This window comes from Protopterus annectens, chromosome 1.part1 (genome assembly GCF_019279795.1).
Source record: "Protopterus annectens isolate FY-2018-M chromosome 1.part1, PAN1.0, whole genome shotgun sequence".
NCBI classification, from domain to species: domain Eukaryota; kingdom Metazoa; phylum Chordata; order Ceratodontiformes; family Protopteridae; genus Protopterus; species Protopterus annectens.
This window is the reverse complement of record NC_056726.1, coordinates 1,477,691,603-1,477,710,051: the sequence shown is the minus strand read 5'-3', so window position 1 is coordinate 1,477,710,051 and position 18,449 is coordinate 1,477,691,603. Positions and strand designations below refer to the sequence as shown.

Genomic DNA, 18,449 nt, shown 5'->3' with positions numbered 1-18,449 from the left:
GATAATTGTTATTTTCTCCCTGGTGGTTGTTGGACATTTTCTTTTTTGGCTTTGGCCTTTCCTTTTTAAGGCCTTCTGACATCTGGGGCAAGAAAGACTGAGGATATGGCGTCGGTCATGCGCTTAAGTACTACTAAGTACTGACGTCAGCTCCGGGCGACCATGACCGACGCCAGCCTAACTCTTTGGTATTCGGGCCGACCGAGGACAGCGGACTACCCACAGGTTATGACTGCAGCAATGTGGATCCTCGAACATCTACATTTATGGTAGGTACAAAACTGTACTTTTTCCACCCTAACTTGGCATCTCTCAGTCTAGTTGCCGGGAGGATTGGGCCATGACACCTACTTCAATGCCTTATCCTAAGGGGGGTATGATCTATTAAAAGAAAACAACACCAAGAAATCATACGTGGCAAAATGGAAAAGATTATGCATATACTGTCACAGTCAGCAGTCCATTCCAGCTCAAACAGGCATTCATTCAGTATTGCTTTACTGATCTTACCTGTTTGAACAGCCTCTCTTACTCCAGCGTAAAGGTTCGCACTTTGGCGATTTCAACCGGCTTGCTGACTAATCCATCAGTTTCCCCTCACCCACACATGAAACTTTTTCTGAGAGGGGTGTACACTTTAGACCTCCCAGAAGGGACCCTATCCATGCATGGGACTTGAATAATGTTTTGGAAAAGCTAACCCTACCGCCCTTCAAATTGGCTGCTTCTGCTCCACTCAGGATGCTCACCTGGAAGACCACCTTTCTTATAACTGTCATTTCAGCTAGAATAATGTTTGAACTGCAGGTTGTCATGCATATGGAGCCCTTCACTGTCTTCAACAAAGACAGGGTATCCCTCAGAACTAACCCTTCATTTATGCCTAAGGTGGTTTCTGAATTCACCCTTACCCCATACTATCCATCTGCTGTTTTTCTCTCCAAATCCACAGAAAAAAGCAGAATGAATCCTCCACTCATTGGATGTCCATATAGAGATCAGGTGTTACCCGAACAGAACAAAGACTGTAGACAGGGCAGACCAGTTGTTGGTTCCTTCACAGAGGGAAAACAGGGCAGGCCTATCTCAAAGCAAGCGGTCTCAAAATGGATTGCAAACTGCATCTGGTTCTGTTATACACACCATGGAAAGCCTCTGCCTGGCCTCATTTAGAGCTCACTCCACTAGACATGGGACAGCTACCACTCGCTGCCTTCCTCAGAGTGCTCATTCAAACAATCCTAGAGGCGGCCACTTGGGAGTTCTTTTCACACCTTCACTAGACATTATTGCTTATAGGTATCTCCTAAAACACTACTTTATCTCCTCCACCCAAAGAGCACCTTTGGGAATTTTCCCAAGGATTAGTCTGCAGCACTGACTATGAAGAGCATAGTACAGTTGTGTCCACTTAACATAATTGTAGATGTTTGAGTAGCTCAGTGTTGTGGTACACATTCCCTCCTTCCGACCCCTTTCTATTAAGGGCCTCATCTCCTTCTGCCTCTTATTGTCTGTTCGGCTCATCCAAACCTTCTCCCTTTGTTTCTTCCCTTTTGCATTCACTGCCAAGATCAGACAGTTGGGGAGGTATGCTGTCATTGGGCATCAAACTGCTTTCCCAGCATAGAGAGACCTGAAGATGGTGCTGATGGACGCCTGTCTTATACTCTGATGTCCGGACGTTGGTCATAAAACTTCTGTCATCTGGGCCATCCATGGGCTTCTGAACGGCAGGAAGTCCCAAGGATTAGTACTGCAACATCGATATACTCTTAACATCTGTAATTATGGTAAATGGAACACAGCTGTACTTTCTTCTCCTGCTTCACCTAAAATTGCAGCTCTGTTCTCTTCCTGTGTATTACTAACCTCACTTTGAACTGTTATTTCATTAACCACTACTACATTCTTTAGTCTTTCTTCAGTGTCTCCTTCCCATATACCATTATCTCTCTCATCTTCTGCAGTAATATTTTCGTTTTGTATTGCTTCTGGGCTTCCCTCTTCATCTACTCTTTCCTTTTCTAATATGGGACAGTCAAACCAGAAGTGTCTACATGCTTTACATTTTCTATAAGCAGGCTTAGTGTTTTTTTGCTACTTGTTCCCTCTCCCCACATTGGCAGCACCTTCGTTACTCTTGTATTAAATGATTTTCATCCCTAGAAAAATAACATGCTGTGTTGACCCCAGTACCTAACAAACCCTTTCTTACCATTCACAATTATTGTATTTCAAATATGTTGAATTTTCTCATCCTTAACATGTGTTGTTATCCACACGTCGCAACCCTTAGTCCATACATTTCTTTCAGCACATTTTTAACTTCATACACTGTACTACATAGTGAAAGAAAAGACTGATTTAACTCATGTTCATCCATAATTAAAGTCCTAAGTTGTTCTAGGCTCTGAAACGCATGCTTTCCGTGGTGCTACTGCATTTTTCTTTTTTTTTTTTTTTTGTCTGTCAGAAATTTTTTCAGCAAGGTAAAGCTTTCCTGTGTCAGTTCCCCTAAAAATGTTTGAAGCTCCAAAATGAATTAATGCTCGAATGTCTTTAATGTCAAACCCTAATGACAGAACAACTGTCCATAATGTCCTACCTGTTCACACTGCCATCATTTTTACTGTTTATTCCCATTTGATTCTCGGCCGGAGTGCGAGGAGTGCCTTCTGTTTGGAGTCTGCATGTCCTCCCCGCGGTTGGGTGGCATTCGAAAGACATGCGTAAATGGGCATGCCTTCGTTGACGGTTGAATGTCAAGCTGGCAACTCGGAGTTCGTGAAAATCTACTGCCAGTTGTTAACGGACCGGAGTTCCGCTGTGGCAACCCCTAACCGGGAAAAGCCGAAAGACAACAACATTCTTGCCATTGATTGCCTCCTCTGTGGCTGTTGAGAATTTGCAAATCTTTGTCCTCCATGGGCTCCTTCCATTCTTCCTTGCCTTACCACTCCACATCTGCGTAGCTTTTTTTTTCAGGGTTGGTGATTGGAGGACCACTGTCTTGAACAAGTGTTTAAAATGGCAATTGAAATTAGATTCTAATGTTTTTCCCGGATTAAATGAATATGTAACAGTTAAACTAGTATTAAAAGGGAAAGCAGCATTTGTGTAAATTAAGTAGTAAGATCAATTCATTTATAGGTTTTAGAAGCAATGTGTATGTTTTTAAGGATCATTTCATTTAATTAGTCAATTACAATTAATTCAATGGTTTAAAAGTAGTAGGAATGTTTAGGGTTTTCATCTGTTGAAGTCTCTGGTTCCGAGACAAAAGTGCTTATCTGTTTATTTTTATGGTTTTCTTGTTTTATTAAAGCCTTTTGACTGTGGGCTGGACTGCTATTTTCGTGTTTTATTTGGTATCTATGCTTTTTGGATTTTTTATTTGATGCCTGTTCATACCGCCATCATTTTTACTTTTTATTCTTACCATTCATGGTCTCCTCTGTGGTGTTGACAAATTGCAAATCTTTGTCACCACTGGGTTCCTTCTTCCATTCTTCCTTGCCTTGCCACATCTGCATAACTTTTTTTTTTTTCAAAAAACAAAACCCTGTTGCAGATGTAAACCCCTTAAAATTATGTACTGCACCAGCTGAGAGCACCTCTAGTATTTTCCTTTTAGATAGCCATTGCTTATGTTTGCAGCCTCACAGTTTCTTCTCTTGTAAGACTGTCTCCACAGTGTCACTCCATAACACTTTCTTTGGCTCTGCCTTGTTCATCAAATCTATCAGCACTTGTGTCTCCAGTTCTCCAATTTTCAAATCTGTACCAGTTATTTTGTCTCTCCCTCCTTTCTTCGGTAAGTTTTCTCCTGATCCTCTCTCCATCTCTGCTGCATTCTCCTTCATCTTGGAGTTCCTGGAACTGCAGTACTAGCCCTCTGGTGCCCCCTAGCAGCTCCAGAGAGAGCTTCAGTTTTTCTCATCCAAAGAGTAGGGGAAGTTCCCCTGGTATCCTGACCTTATTTCCTCTTGTCAGAATGAATCTGAGCATCCAGGTGCTCCGGTTTATGCTGAATGCTCCGCATTTAATGACGAGTGAAGACACTGTTCCGCTGTTCTGCATTGACCAGCAGTGGCTCTGCTACACGGTCTGATTGGTTTGTGTACCGCAATTACTGCCAGTCGTCATCACGGCGCACAAACCAATGCATAGCTCTGCTGCCTTCCACATTAGACAGCATTGGCTATGCTTCACAGTTTTTGATTGGCTCATACACCGCATTTACTGCCAATTGTGAATGCGGTATACGAGCCAATCAAGTAACGCTTTACGGGAGGACAGGAGCCAATGAGAGCTCCCCAATACAGGGCAATCACATTCCAGGAAACCTTTTTGTCAAAATAATGGCTTGAAAAAGGCTTCCAGGAAGTAGTGATCTTCCAACACCAGTGGAAGACCAGGAATAAGGAAGAAGCAAGGCTGGAGTTTGAAAATATCGGGAGTAGAGCGCCAGAAGAGGAATCAGCAGCTGAAGGGGACATGACCATTGCTTTGGTGATTCCAGGAGGATCAAGATAGTCAGTAGAAGGCTGAGGTTTTGTTTTGCTGCCTGCTGGACAACCGGGTTGATTTTTGTGTACCATGTGGGGTCTTTGGATTGTATTGAGCTGCTGGGGACAAGTTGGTAGAGGTAAATGTTTTTTATAAATGTAGATGTGGCCAGGGCATTCAGAAAGGCTTCAATCACAGCTCTTTCCATTTGAGCTGTATTGTTTTGCAGATATTTAAATGAAAAGCTCAGGCTTTTTTAAGGAAGACTGCCTGCATACAACATGCATTATATAATTTGAGGGGTTAAACTAAAAGTTTTTTGTCACTGTTTCCATTAAGGGTCCAGAGCAAGAGTGAGCAAAAAGAAAAGTGAATATATTGAAATATTAACTGATTGTGTTATGTATATAATCATTACAGCCTAGGTATCTCTGTAGTTAAAGCTTACTGGTGCCACTGGATATCAAAAACCATGCTGAATACAGGGTATGCAGAGATTTTATTTTAAAGCTGATGTGATATTTGACTTGCATTTAGTGCTGCTAAAAATATTTAATATTATTTGTGTACTATTTATATGTATTCTAATACTGGTCATATTTCTGTAAATATCTCTAAAACCAAGTGACATTGATATACTACTAGCCTCATATGAAAGCTCACACGTGTATGAAGAAAATGCTGCTGGCAGTATGTGTTGCTTGAATGGTAAGTGAGATCATAAGCTGTTTATTTTGACTTATACAATCTAGGTTAAGACCAGGAATAAAATAAATGCAACCTTTGCAAAGATTATTTTGTGCTGAATAGTTTTCTATTTACAGTTTTCAAGTAACGCGTATGGTTCTTGAGATTAACATTTGATGTTCTTCATGTTTCACTGTTGCAGTCATTACATTTGGGTTATCTGCTCGCAGGTAGCCCTCAGTCAGCCTGATTAACAAAGTCTTGGGTCCTCCATTGGTTGCTGTCCCTTCTTCCATGACGTCAGGGGAATAAAACATACAGCCGACGCCATTACACCAATCTTTCTTGCCGTGCGGTGCCCGAAGCAGAAGCAGTTCGCAAGTGCCGGTCGGCCGACTCCTGAAATTTTCGTTTTTGAGTTTCAGAACTGAAGTCTTCAACTCAAAGCTAAGTACCCCATTGGGGAAACTTTTTCTTGCTCTTAACCGATGTCAGTAAAAGTAAATAATTGCATTACTTGCAGAAATCAAATACCTCATAAAGATTTTCATTCGTACTGTATTCCTTGCCTAGGCCCAGACCACAACATACTTCTCTGCCTGCTTTGTGCCTTATTTAAACCACAAACTATCCGTTGTCTGTATATTTACGCTTCTAAATATTTTGGTGCTTGGTTCAATTATCCTGATATGTCTTCGGTCAGCCGTCCGACTACCGACATTCCAAAAAAACGCAAAGATAAAGACAGAGACAGGCCGCCTAGGTCCAAAGCTGCCAACGACACTTCTCCTAAGACAGTCGCCAATTCACCGGTACTCAGTAAGGTGCTTTCGCAGCCTCTGATACCTGCTACTTCTGATTCGCAGGGCTCTACTGAGACCCATTCTGAGTCCGGTATGCCGCGAGATGCTTCAACTGTGGAACCTGCGGATGTCTCTAGCTTGGATGGGTCCAGAGCCACTGTGCAGGCACCGGCTTCTGAGGGTGTATTCAGGCCTACTGACATGCATATTAAACCGATGCCATCTTCTTCTTTAAGGCCTAAATCTCGAACCATGCCTAAAAAACTGACGCTCAGACTGCATGGTCAGGCCTCTATGCCAAAAAACAGATAAGAATGGCTGAAGACCTTGTTACTTTAATCAGGGGAAGCCAGACTTCCCCCTCTAAGAGACCCAGGACTGAGTTTGTGTATGATACTTCCAACCAGGATTCTGAATTTTTTGTTTCCTCTGATGATCAGGATTTACCCTTATCTACCTATGAGGATTCTGATGCTGAGTACTCCATTCCCTTTGCTTCCCCCCCAGAGGATTTCTCTTTTGGTGAAACCTTGCATATTCTCAGGGAGCATTTTCGTTGGGAAAGTCAGGATTTCTCTGATTCTAAAAAGAGGCTTAGGGATTTCTTACTCCTTTCCCAGCACAGGCCTTTAGCCATACCGCTTGTACTAGACATTGTTGATGATGCATTTGCAGAATCTAGCTTGGTCCCTGACTCTCTACCTCTTGCTCGATATTACAGGGTCCCTGACTCTCTCAAGTTTCTTTTCAAAAATCCTACTGCGGATCCTGAGACCATTTCACAGGGGCCTAAGGGCGTTAAAGCTACTGCTGCCAAAAATCCTACCCTCTCTGATAGAGACTCCAGGGTGCTGGATAGATGGGGTAAGAAGGTATACACTTCTGCAACTTTGACAATTAGGGCCTTAAGCTGCCAGTTTCATATGTTGAAGCATCAGCAGCATGTTATTGGATTGCTTAAACAGAGAAAATTGTTGTTTCCTGATTGTGCTGAAAATAAGGATTTGCAGGATTTATTGCATTTGGCTGAACAGGTTGGAAAACATACTTTGCAATGTCGTTTTGACTCTAGAGGCATCTTGCAGGGCTGCTGTAACTGGGTCTGTACTTAAAAGGCATGCTTGGCTTAAGGAGCAATCCCTACCAGATCATGTTAAAGCAAAATTACTGGATGCTCCCCAAAACCAGGACTGCCTGTTTGGCAACAAGGCAGAAGGTTCTTAAAAAGATGGAAGAAAAAGCTAAATCTATGCAAACTGTTAAAGATTTTTTTTACAAGTACAACCTCCAAGATTTAGTAGGCATTGGCCTTCCAAGAATTGGTCCTTTCCTGTCTCTTCCAGACCTTCTCAGTCCAAACCCAGATCCAGCAGAGCTCCCAGGCTGCAGTCCCAGGGTATGCACAGGGCTAAGCAGTGGGGGGGGGGTGGCCTCCACTTCCAAATCTGGGAGTAATAAGACTCTCCCCATGGTAAGCTGTCTCAATGCCCCTTTGGGGGGAAAGATTGTTCTTCCTGCAAAGAACTGGGAACTCATTACCCAGAACAAATGGGTTTTAAATATAGTGTCCCAGGGATAAAGATTTCACTTCCACACGTTGCCAACACCAAGCGGGTGGCCAGACCTACTCCCAAGTCAGTGGGCAAAGGCCCAAAAACAAGTAGCATGGGGGCTATTCATTTGGTACCAGAGGAGGAAAAGGGACAAGGTTTCTATTAGAGACTTTTCCTGGTACCCAGAAAAGACAATTCATGGCGTCCTATCTTTGGCCTGTCTACTCTAAACACCTTTTTGGAGATTCCAAAATTCAAGATGCTGACTCTTCACCAGTTGCTTCCTATGCTAGGCAAAGATATCTGGTTGGCAACACTAGATTTAAAAGAAGCATACCTGCACATCCCAATCGGGGAATCTTGCAGACGATACCTACGCTTCAAAGTAGGCTACACGCACTATCAGTTCTCTGCACTGCTCTTTGTCTTATCAACTGCGCCCAGGGTATTCACAAAGTGCTTAGCTCCAGTTCTTGCATTTTGCAGGCAAAGAAATATTCAAATATACCCATACCTGGATGATGGTCTAATTCAGGCAGAAAGCCAGGACATACATTTGAATCATCTGGCCTTTGTACAAAGGGTTCTAACTTGTCTGGGATACACCATAAACGAAAAGAAGTCACACCTGGTACCCTGTCAACAAATTATATTCCTAGGAGCAAGCTTGACTACAACTTCCCAAATGGCTTTCCTCACGCCAGAGAAACACATTAATTTGACAACCTACTTCAAACAAGTGGCTACAAAAACCCTGCTATCTGCAAGACAAATACTGCAAGCCTTGGGGTTCATGGCCTCATGCATTCTTCTAATTCCATATGCAAGACTGCATATCAGGAAACTACAGTGGTATATAAAAAGCCTATGGTGTCAACATTCTCAGGATCTAGAAGCAACGATTCCTATCATACCTTGCCTACGCCTAGAGTTTGTTTGGTGGGCAGAGGCCTGCCACCAAAACAAGGGACTACCTTTCACACCACCCCCAGCCGCCCAAACCCTAACAGGCATCAGACTATGCATGGGGGGCTCACCTGGCAGGAAAGTGCATTCAGGACAAATGGAACCCAAGTCAAATGCACCTGCATATCAATCAAAAATAAATGTTAGCTGTACAGAATGTTCTGACAGACTTCAAAGACCACATTCTTCCAGGACAACTAATGGTAAAGATGGACAACACCACTGTTATGTGGTACATAAACAAGCAGGAGGGTACACATTCTTACCCCCCTCTGCAGACAAGCCATGGCATTGTGGAACACAGCCTTGAGCTACCAAGTGCACCTACAAGCTCAGTTTCTGCCAGGAAAATTGAATACACTGGCAGACGGACTAAGCAGAAACCTCATGGACCCACACGAGTGGAAACTGGAACCAAGAATTTTCAACATGTTGACAAGCAAATGGGGGAGATATAGACCGGTTTGCCTGTCCCCAGAACTACCAATTGGACAACTTTTGTACAAGAACTCCCTACAAACAAGCTTGTGAAGTGGATGCTCTGTCCTTCAGCTGGAAAAACCTATCAGTCTATGCCTTCCCCCCTCTGCCTCTGCTCTCCAAGATACTACAAATAAATCAAGCAGGACAAACCAAGGATGATTTTGATTGCTCCAGACTGGCCACGCCACTACTGGTACCCCCTCCTGCGCACTGTCATGGTTATCCCCATGGCACCTGCCTCAGACTCTCCTTCCCTGTTGTCTCAGCAGGAGAACCAGATTCTGAACTCTCAGCTTCTAACACTGAACCTAGCAGCCTGGCTAATTATCTAATCTCTCCTGTACCATCCCTCAGTAAACCTGTGATGGATATCATTTTAGAGACAAGGAGGCCTAGTACTAGAAAATCTCATGCTGTAAAATGGAAAAGATTCTGTGCCTGGAACCAATCTCAAGGGATGCGCACAGCAGCGCCCAATTTACCTCAGATTTTACAATACTTAACTGAGATGCTTCATAAGGGCCTGCCTTTTTCCTCCAAAATTCATGCCTTAGCCATTTCAGCTCATAACGCAGAGCCCCCCTCTTCTCTCATCCAGTGCTCAAGCAGTTCCTCCAAAGGGCAAAAAAATTGAGACCACCCAGGAGAGCTCCAGCCCCAGCCTGGGACCTTAACTTTGTTTTGGAGAAACTCACTCTACCTCCTTTCGAGCCAGCTGCTACTGCAGACTTAAAAATTTCTTTCTTGGAAAACAGCTTTCCTTTTAGCAAGGGTATCTGAATTACAGGCCCTTATGACAGTGGAGCCTTTCATCATCTTTCATGCGGACAGGGTGTCCCTCAGAACCAATCCATCCTTCATGCCCAGGGTGGTGTCCAGTGTGGCTCTTAATCAGTCCATTCATTTGCCAACCTTCTTTCCCATTCCACAGAACAAAGGGGGATGGATACTGCATTATGTGCACAGACAACTTGGATTCTACTTGGATAGGACTAAACCTCAAAGGAAATCTGAACAACTGCTGGTTGCATTTGCTGCAGGGGCAGAGGGGAAAGCTATTTCAAAGGAAAACATTTCTAAATGGATAGGCCATTGCATTCATTTCTGTTATAAGCACCATGGAAAACCTATCCCACAGGGGATCAGACCTCACTCCAAGGCTGCATCTACCTCTACAGCCTTTCTCAGAGGAGTCCCTACCAGGGACATCCTGGAAGCTGCTACCTGGAGTTCTGTTACATACTTTCACTAAGCATTATCATTTGCCAGTTTTCTCTAAATTCAGAGCTGGCTTCGCCACTGCAGTCTTGCAGGGCCTTATAGCTGGTCCTAATGCTATCTGAATTCCTCCTCCCAACCATAGCTTTGGGAGTCTACCCAAATGTAATGACTGCAACAGTGAAACACGAAGAACATAGTACAGTTGTTTACACTTACCATAAATGTAGATGTTCGAGTGTATTCACTGTTGCAGTCCTGGTTACCCTCCCTCCAGCCCCCTAACTTCTTTTGGCTATATCTCTACTTTCCTTTGCTATGCTTAAAAGCTTTTTGGTGTCTTTGCTTTTTTGTTGGAGGTATAACATTGTATTTTTATAGTTAATTGCTTCCCATTGGGGGGCACCTGACATCTGGGGCAAGAAAAACTGATGTAATGGCGTCGGCTGCATGTTTTATACCCCTGACGGCCTGACATCATGAAAGAAGGGACAGCAACCGACGCAGGACCCAAGACTTTGTTAATCAGGCTGACTGAGGGCTACCTGCGAACAGATAACCCAAATGTAATGACTGCAACAGTGAATACACTCTAACATTTACATTTATGGTAAGTGTACACAACTGTACTTTTTCAACTGCGATTACAACTTTATTTTTTTCAAGGTATAGGCTAAATATTATAAGACCAATATTTAGTGTCTCTATTTTTGTGCTGTTTGTCTCCCTAGTATGTCTCTGTAAGTAATTGCCAAGACAGATCCTACTCTAGCAATATTTCTAAGTCTATAAGAGCAATATTTAAAGCGTCTGTATTTTTGTGCTGTTTATCCCTAGTATGTCTCGGACAATAATTGCCAACACAGAAAATGTTCTAGCAACTTTCTAAGTTTATAAGAGCAATATTTAGTGTATCTACCATGCTCTATGGCAATGGCATGTTTTGCGCTTTGCGAAAATAGGGTGTTCCACATTTTGACCATTTGTCACACATTGTTAGGATCTGTGTTCCACATTGGCCTCTTAAGAGGTTGAGACCTATGGTATGAATATCATTTAGGGTCTCACTTGAAAAGAGGTTTTTGGCCTATTGTGACTAACCCAGTCAGCAAAGAGTCAATAAATAAATAATCCCTAATATAAAAGTGTGAAAATCTTACACATTTCTACAGGCAACTGAGATAACTATGTAGACAAAAATAAGGGCATCTGAACTTTATATCTCTGTCTTGCAAACAAGAATAGTGGAACATCAGTGTTAAACAATGACCAAATGGCTGGCCAGTTGTGTACTCTTGCCATAAAAAAAGAAGTTTAGAACGGCATGTGAGGTCCTGTACAGGAGGGGACAGCAAGTACTATAGCCTTTGTTATTGAAGTGTGCACACATTTCCTCTGATCATACAGTTTCTAACCTCTGGTGAGGTATTGCTTCCAAGGCAAGAACTGAGTTTGTTACGGCTGTCAAAGATCTTAATACAGCGTACCTCTGCTTGTTCTACCACCTCCTACTGATTGTGAGGACTCTGGGAGTCATCCCAGTAGTACGCTGTACTTACAGTAGTGATCTGCATGAAAAGCATAGTTCAACTCACTTGGTTAAGAACTGGAGGGGGGGGGGGCTTCTTTTCAATGCACCAGTTGACATTGACAGAGCATGCTTAGCGGATGGAGGTGGGGAGAGATTGTTGAGCTTGTTCTGTGTCTTATGGTATAAGCCCTCTAAGTATCTGTCTGATATTGTTAATCCTCGTTTATCCCTTACGCATGGGTGTCCCGGCCGGCCATTTTTCAAGCTTACGTCACCTTCAAACTCTCAAGCTAAACTCTTACCCACAATCCCCCTCTCCCTGTTACCTCAGATTTCGTTTGCCGCTTTGCCATTCGGTCGTGTCAAGCTGCTTCTCTTGAGCCAAGTACAGTTATTTGTTGTTTAATAGTCTTTCATATTACTTTTCTGTCAGAAAAGTTTCTATTTCATTGTCTCTTACCCTATCGCATCTAGCGTACACATTTTCTTCAGGTTTTTCTGCTCTTTTCTCTACCTTTTTACCGCAAGGTATTCTCTCTTTACCATCGTTGGTAATCCTCCCCCTTTTTCCTCATACCTTCGGGTATTCTTTTGTACCATTTTGGTACCCTTTTCTGTTAATTTGCTGTCATGGCAGATAAGAAAGGTAGTCCGTGGTTCAAGCAGTGTTTTGATTGTGGACACAAACTACCTATTTCTGATGCACACTCTGTGTGTGTTTATTGTTTGGGGGTGGCCCACTTGTCTGTTGACCCGCCCTGTACTATCTGAGAAAACTTTTCAAATAGAACTTTGTTGGAAAAGAAAAACAAGCTGTTGCTGAAGGGACTTCTTAAATCTGCCTTTTCAGAGGCTATTTCTGGGTCGGAGGCCTCAACCCCTCCTAGAGCCCATAAGAAAATCTTGGATGTTCCTACCAAGGCTAAATCTTTGCCTTCATCCCCGGCTTGGGACTCCCGTCAACCAAAACCTAAAAAGGCTAAAGTTTCGGCTCTGGAGCTCACTCAGTCATCCCTAGTGCTTTCGGTGCCTAGATCTTCGGCTCCATTAGTGATCTCGGCTCCGTCTTCTCCTGTAGTCTTCAGTATATCTGCACCGAGGGGCTCCTTGGTTCAGACTGTTACCACTGTATCGGCACCGACCGTTCAGTCGGCACAGACCTTGACCTCGCCGGTTCCGACATCGTCCTTGGAACTGACGTCTTTATTGTTGACTCCAGTTTTGTTGGTTCCAGCTTCTGTACCGACAACTACTTCGGCACCGATCCCTGTGTGTGCAGAGACCATGACTGCACGGCCGATTTTTTTTCGTGCAGACACCCGTAGTCCATCTCTCTTGGCACCATTGTCCGCGGTGTGGACTGGTGAGATGGGCACCGAGTTTGCCTCTTCTGTGGACAGGCCTGTTTCTCCCTCAGTCTCCGTGAGGTCCACTAGAAGCATTTCCGAACACAATGTGTTGCGTCTTGTGGATCAGGTGCTCTTGGCCAGAGGTATCTCACCCCCTCAGGAACTACCCTTACTTGGGAGGTGATCACCCATCTCCAAAGACCCCTTCTTATTCTCCTCCTTCATTGCCTTTGAAGTCCATGGATATAGCACAGTCTTCCCCTTCTACGGTCCCCTTTATGGATCTCACTAAGGAACCGCAGTTGTCTTTGTGGCAGGAAAGTTTTGCTACGACCCAGAATGTCAGTTGTGACACGCATAGTTTGCTGCTCCACAGCCATCCAGGGACTCCAGGTCGGCAGGCTGAGCCACTTAGGGGAGAGGTGACCACTGTCCTAGACATTCACTCCTCTTCAGGTGGACCAGCCTTCCAACTGATGGAGAAGGCTTTTGCTGCTGCCAGCGATACTGGACTGTCTGTCCCTCCACCCTCCTCTGGTACATTGGTTTCACAAGTCGCACCTAGCAGACACCGGGTGCAAGGGCCTCAGGACATATTCCCGCAGGAATCCCCTTTTCTGCTGTCTTCTACAGCTTCTCCCGCTGAGGAGGTCCACCGGAAAAGTTTGTGTAAGAGGAAGCACATGGACTCCACAGAGGAGTCCCTCACTGAAGACACAGATCTTGGTGAGGGGGAAGGATCCCCCCGGTCACCCTCTGAGGTATCCTTTGGTGATATCCTCGAAATCCTGAAACAGGGAGGTGACTGGCAGTCCTCTAATCCGACTTCTGAGGAATCTGTGTTCCTGCAGGCCTTTCGCGCCTGGTCCCCTTCCTCCTGGGTTACTCCACCTGCCAATTAACTTGTCCAGCTTATCGTGCAGCGTGCTTGGAAGGTTCCTGATACCGTCGAAGCTATCCCCCAGAGGCCAGATAAAATTTTGTCCCTTCCTGCTTTGAATCCCCATTAGTCAAAAGGTCTTCCCATGGCTGCTTTGATGGTTGCGGCCGCAACAAAAAAGGATCTGGCAGAAGAAAGCAAGACTGCCCATCCGCCTAACAGAGTCCCGGGCCCTGGACAGGATAGGTAAGCACACCTTTGCATCAGCGACCTTTACTATCAGGTCTCTGAATTATATGGCACACTTTACCAGGCTTCAAAGGGATCTGATTTCTGAGCTCTGTGAAACCTTGGCTGGTGCCTTGTCTGAGGTCCGTGACAAAGTGTACTCTCAGCTGGCCACCATTGGATCAATATCTAACTTCTCTATGCGACTGATATTTCACGCATCAGAAGGAGCAGCAGGTTCAGCTGCAGTCTTGAAGCGACACGCCTGGATGCGCTTGTGCAATTTCGCGGAACCCTTTAAGGCTTCTTTTCTTAATGCTCCCATTGAGGCCTCCTCGTTGTTTGGACCCAAAGTTAAAAGCACACACTGGCCAGATGTGAACAGGACGGTAAGACCCTTTCTGCCATAGGTGTCCGTTATTCTTCCCCTCAATGTGCTTTCTCCTGAAACCAAAAGAGTGGGAAGATATGGTTCAAGAAATCTCAGGGTCCTTTCTGTGACATACAGGCCGAGTTCTCCCCTAGTGGCAGAGGGGGAAACTCACAGGGAAGACTCTCCTTTTGGGGCAGAGGGGGTCCGCGTAACCAGGGTTCCAGGGATTCTTTCCCTGGTCAATCCTACCAGCACTCCCGAAGAGCGGCCCAACTCCTTTCCTCTGGAAGGTGGTTGGGGTACGTTTCTCCTTGTACCTTTCTGCCTGGCTAACCATCACCACCGATTATTGGGTACAAAGGATTATAACCAGAGGTTATCCTATCCCCTTTGATCTTTGTCCTGCCCCTTCAAAAAACCGTCCCGACGTTCCACCCAGTCAAAGGGAAGAAGCAGCACTAGAGATAGAAAAGCTGCTAAGAAAAAGAGTCATCCAAATAGTCCCTCCAGACCAGATAAGATCCGGACTCTACTCAAGACTATTTGGTGCCAAAGAAAACCGGGGACTGGAGACCTATTTTGGATCTCGGTGTATTGAACAAGTTTGTGAGAGTACAAAAATTCCGGATGGTCACAATACAGTCTATCATCCCGCTTTTGGTTAAAGACGATTGGATGTGCTTGATAGATCTTCAAGATGTGTACTACCACATAAAAGTGGACAGGCCATCAAAAAGATTTCTGCGCTTCCGTGCGGGAGCCAGTCACTACCAGTTCAGACAACTGCCCTTCGGATTCTCTACAGCCCCCAGAGTGTTCACAAAGTGCATGGCAGTTGTCACAGCTCACTTTTGCGACTTCAAGGATTCCAGGTGTTTCCATACCTAGACGACTGGCTCATTTCCGCCCCCACCAGACATCTACTGGAAAAAGCCCTGGCATACCCTCTCCTCGCTGCTCAGAGGCTAGGCATAACCATAAACTGGCAAAAATCCAATCTCACCCCTTCTCAGTCGACAGAATTCATAGGGGTTATCTTGGACACACAGAAATTCAGAGCTGCTATTCCAGAGCACAGAATTTTAAGCATAAAGCAACAACTGATTCCAATTCTTTCAAGGAAGAAATCCACGGCTCACTCGGTTCTACAGCTGTTGGGTTCCATGGCAGCCTCCATCACCATTGTTCCCCTGGCCAGGTTTCACATGAGGCTTCTACAATGGCTACTGCTCATCCAATGGTATCCTTTTCAGCATCTGCATTCAGCCATGATTCGAGTAACCCACAGGTGCAAACAGGATTTAAATTGGTGGATGACACGCAGTCTGTCACAATTGTCTCACCCCTTCTCCCCCCAGCAACCCAAGGCCACAGTGACCACAGACTCCTCCCTGATGGGATGGGGGGGGGGGGGCTATGTCCAAGACAGTCTAAGGCACTTGGTCCGAACTGGAGGCCCATCTGCATGTAAATGTTCTAGAGCTGAGGGCAGTGCTTCTGGCGTTGCAAGCATTCCATTCCCTGCTGCCGTCTGGGACAGTTGTGATTCAATCCGACAACATGGCGGTGGTCTGGTACAACAACAAGCAAGGTGGAACCAAATCTTACCCCCTTTGTCGATAGGCCATGAGGATATGGCAATGGGCGATGGCTACCAACCATTTTCTTCTAGCAACGCAGATTCCCGGGAGTTCCAACGTGATAGCCGACAGACTCGGCAGGTGCATTCTTCAACCTCACGAGTGGTCCCTGAATCCCTTGATAGCGGCAGAGATCTTCCACCGCTGGGGCCGTCCTTGCTGTGACCTCTTTGCATCCCCGACCAACTACAAATGCAGTAACTACTTCGCCCTGATTCCCCCTCTGGGACAGTCACCCAGGGACACTCTTGTCCACGATTGGCCCTCGGGTCTTCTTTACGCATTCCCACCCTTTCCCCTCATTCCCCAGTTTCTGAAGAAAGCCCGTCGTTTGAAGAACAAGGTGATCCTCATAGCACCATATTGGCCTCGACAGATTTGGTTCCCTTTCCTTTGGCCTCGCCTACTAGATCGACCATGGATTCTCCATCCAACCCCGGAGTTGATCTCACATCCACAGAACCTGATTCATCCCAACTTGAGCAGCCTGAAGCCCACGGCTTGGCTACTCCAATTCCCTTGATTGCCAGGCAGAATGATCTTTCTTTACCAGTACGTGATATTCGCATTGCATCTCATAAGTCTTCCACTAGAATTACTTATCTGAGTAAGTGGAAAAGATTTACCTGTTAGCTGAAAGATTAACAAATAGATCCCTTCTCAGCACCAGTGTCGATAATACTAGACTATCTGGCCGACCTCTTTCAGTCGGGTCTATCGGCCTCTACCATTAATGTTCATTTGGCTGCAATGTCTAATTTTCATGAGGGTGTTCAAGATTCCTCTCTTATATCCCACAAATTGTGCAAGACCTTCATAAAAGGTGTGAATCATCTGAAGCCACCTTTTAGAGAACCTATTCAACCATGGGATTTATCATTAGTTTTTACAAGCTCTGACAGAGCCACCTTTCGAACCAGCCTCTTCTTGCGACCTCAAGTATTTTTCATGGAAAACCTTGTTTTTGGTCGCCATTACTTCTGCCAGATGTATTTCTGAGCTTCAAGCTCTATGTATCAAGAGTCCATACTTGATTTTTCATAGAGATAGAGTGTCTCTAAGAACTAATCCATCATTTCTGCCTAAAGTAATCTCTGAAATGTCCATTAACCAAGCCATTGAATTGCCAGTTTTCTTTCCCAATCACTCAGAGGAGAGTATTGCCTACATACCCTAGATATCCACAGGCAAATCTGTTTTTACTTAAACAGAACTAGGCCCTTTCGTAAATCTGACCAGTTATTTTTGGCTTTTTCTGGACCTAGATTAGGATCTGCTGTTGCTAAGGTCACATTAGCTAGATGGTTGAAGGACTGTGTGACCTTCATTTATACACAAAGCAATACCTCGTTGCCTACCACCATGAAAACTCATTCAACAGGGTCGGTGGCAACTTCTGCTGCCTTCCATGCCAGAGCTTCCTTACATGACATCTGTGCAGCTGCAAATTGGGCTACGCCTCATACCTTCATCAATCATTACAAATTGGATTTGGCCTCCAGGGGAAGAGCATCTTTCAGTTCTATGGTGCTCAGGAATGCCATGAGAGTCTCCCAGGAATAGAGGTAGCTGGGGACTCTGTCCCTGCGTAAGGAATGACCGAGGATTAACAGTATCAGATAAAGAAGTTATGTCCTACCATAACTTTCCATGTGTATTGTTGACCCTCGTTCAGTCATTACAACCCTCCTGTGGTTTCTAGTGGATCTCACCATCCGGTTCTCTTGGGTTATTTGACCAGAGGTAGCCTCTACCGTCTTTGACTTGCAAACTCAATCTGAGGTAACAGGGAGAGGAGGATTGTGGGTAAGAGTTTAGCTCCAGAGTTTGAAGCTGACACAAGCTTGGAAAATGGCCGGCTCTGTTCCGAGGTCGGAACAGATACCCATGCGTAATAACTGAACCGAGGATCAACAATACAGATGGAACGTTATGGTAAGACATAACTTCTTTTTCTTAGACGTCAGAGCATAGAGTGAGCATCTTACACAGCTGTACTGTTTGATGAAAATAACTGCTAGGTAAGTCCCTTCCACCAAGTGTTCTACAGTTTTATTTATTATTGATGTTACCTTAAATACTACATGCGTGTTAAAACTCCTGGCTGTGTGTTACCATTATGCTTTACTTGGGTGTACAGAAGTTGTTGAGGTTTGGTTGTGGTCTCTGAGGCAGTAATTAAGCAATGGCCTTCAGCCAGTAGGAGCTTTGCTATAATGTAGTACC

The 18,449-nt window shown here is 44.8% G+C and overlaps 1 protein-coding gene across 1 annotated transcript in view; it reads left to right on the top strand.

The window, feature by feature from the left end:
* Positions 1–18,449, top strand: part of TXLNA (taxilin alpha) — a 1,198,503-nt gene that overhangs the window by 914,847 nt on the left and 265,207 nt on the right. The window lies entirely within an intron of this gene.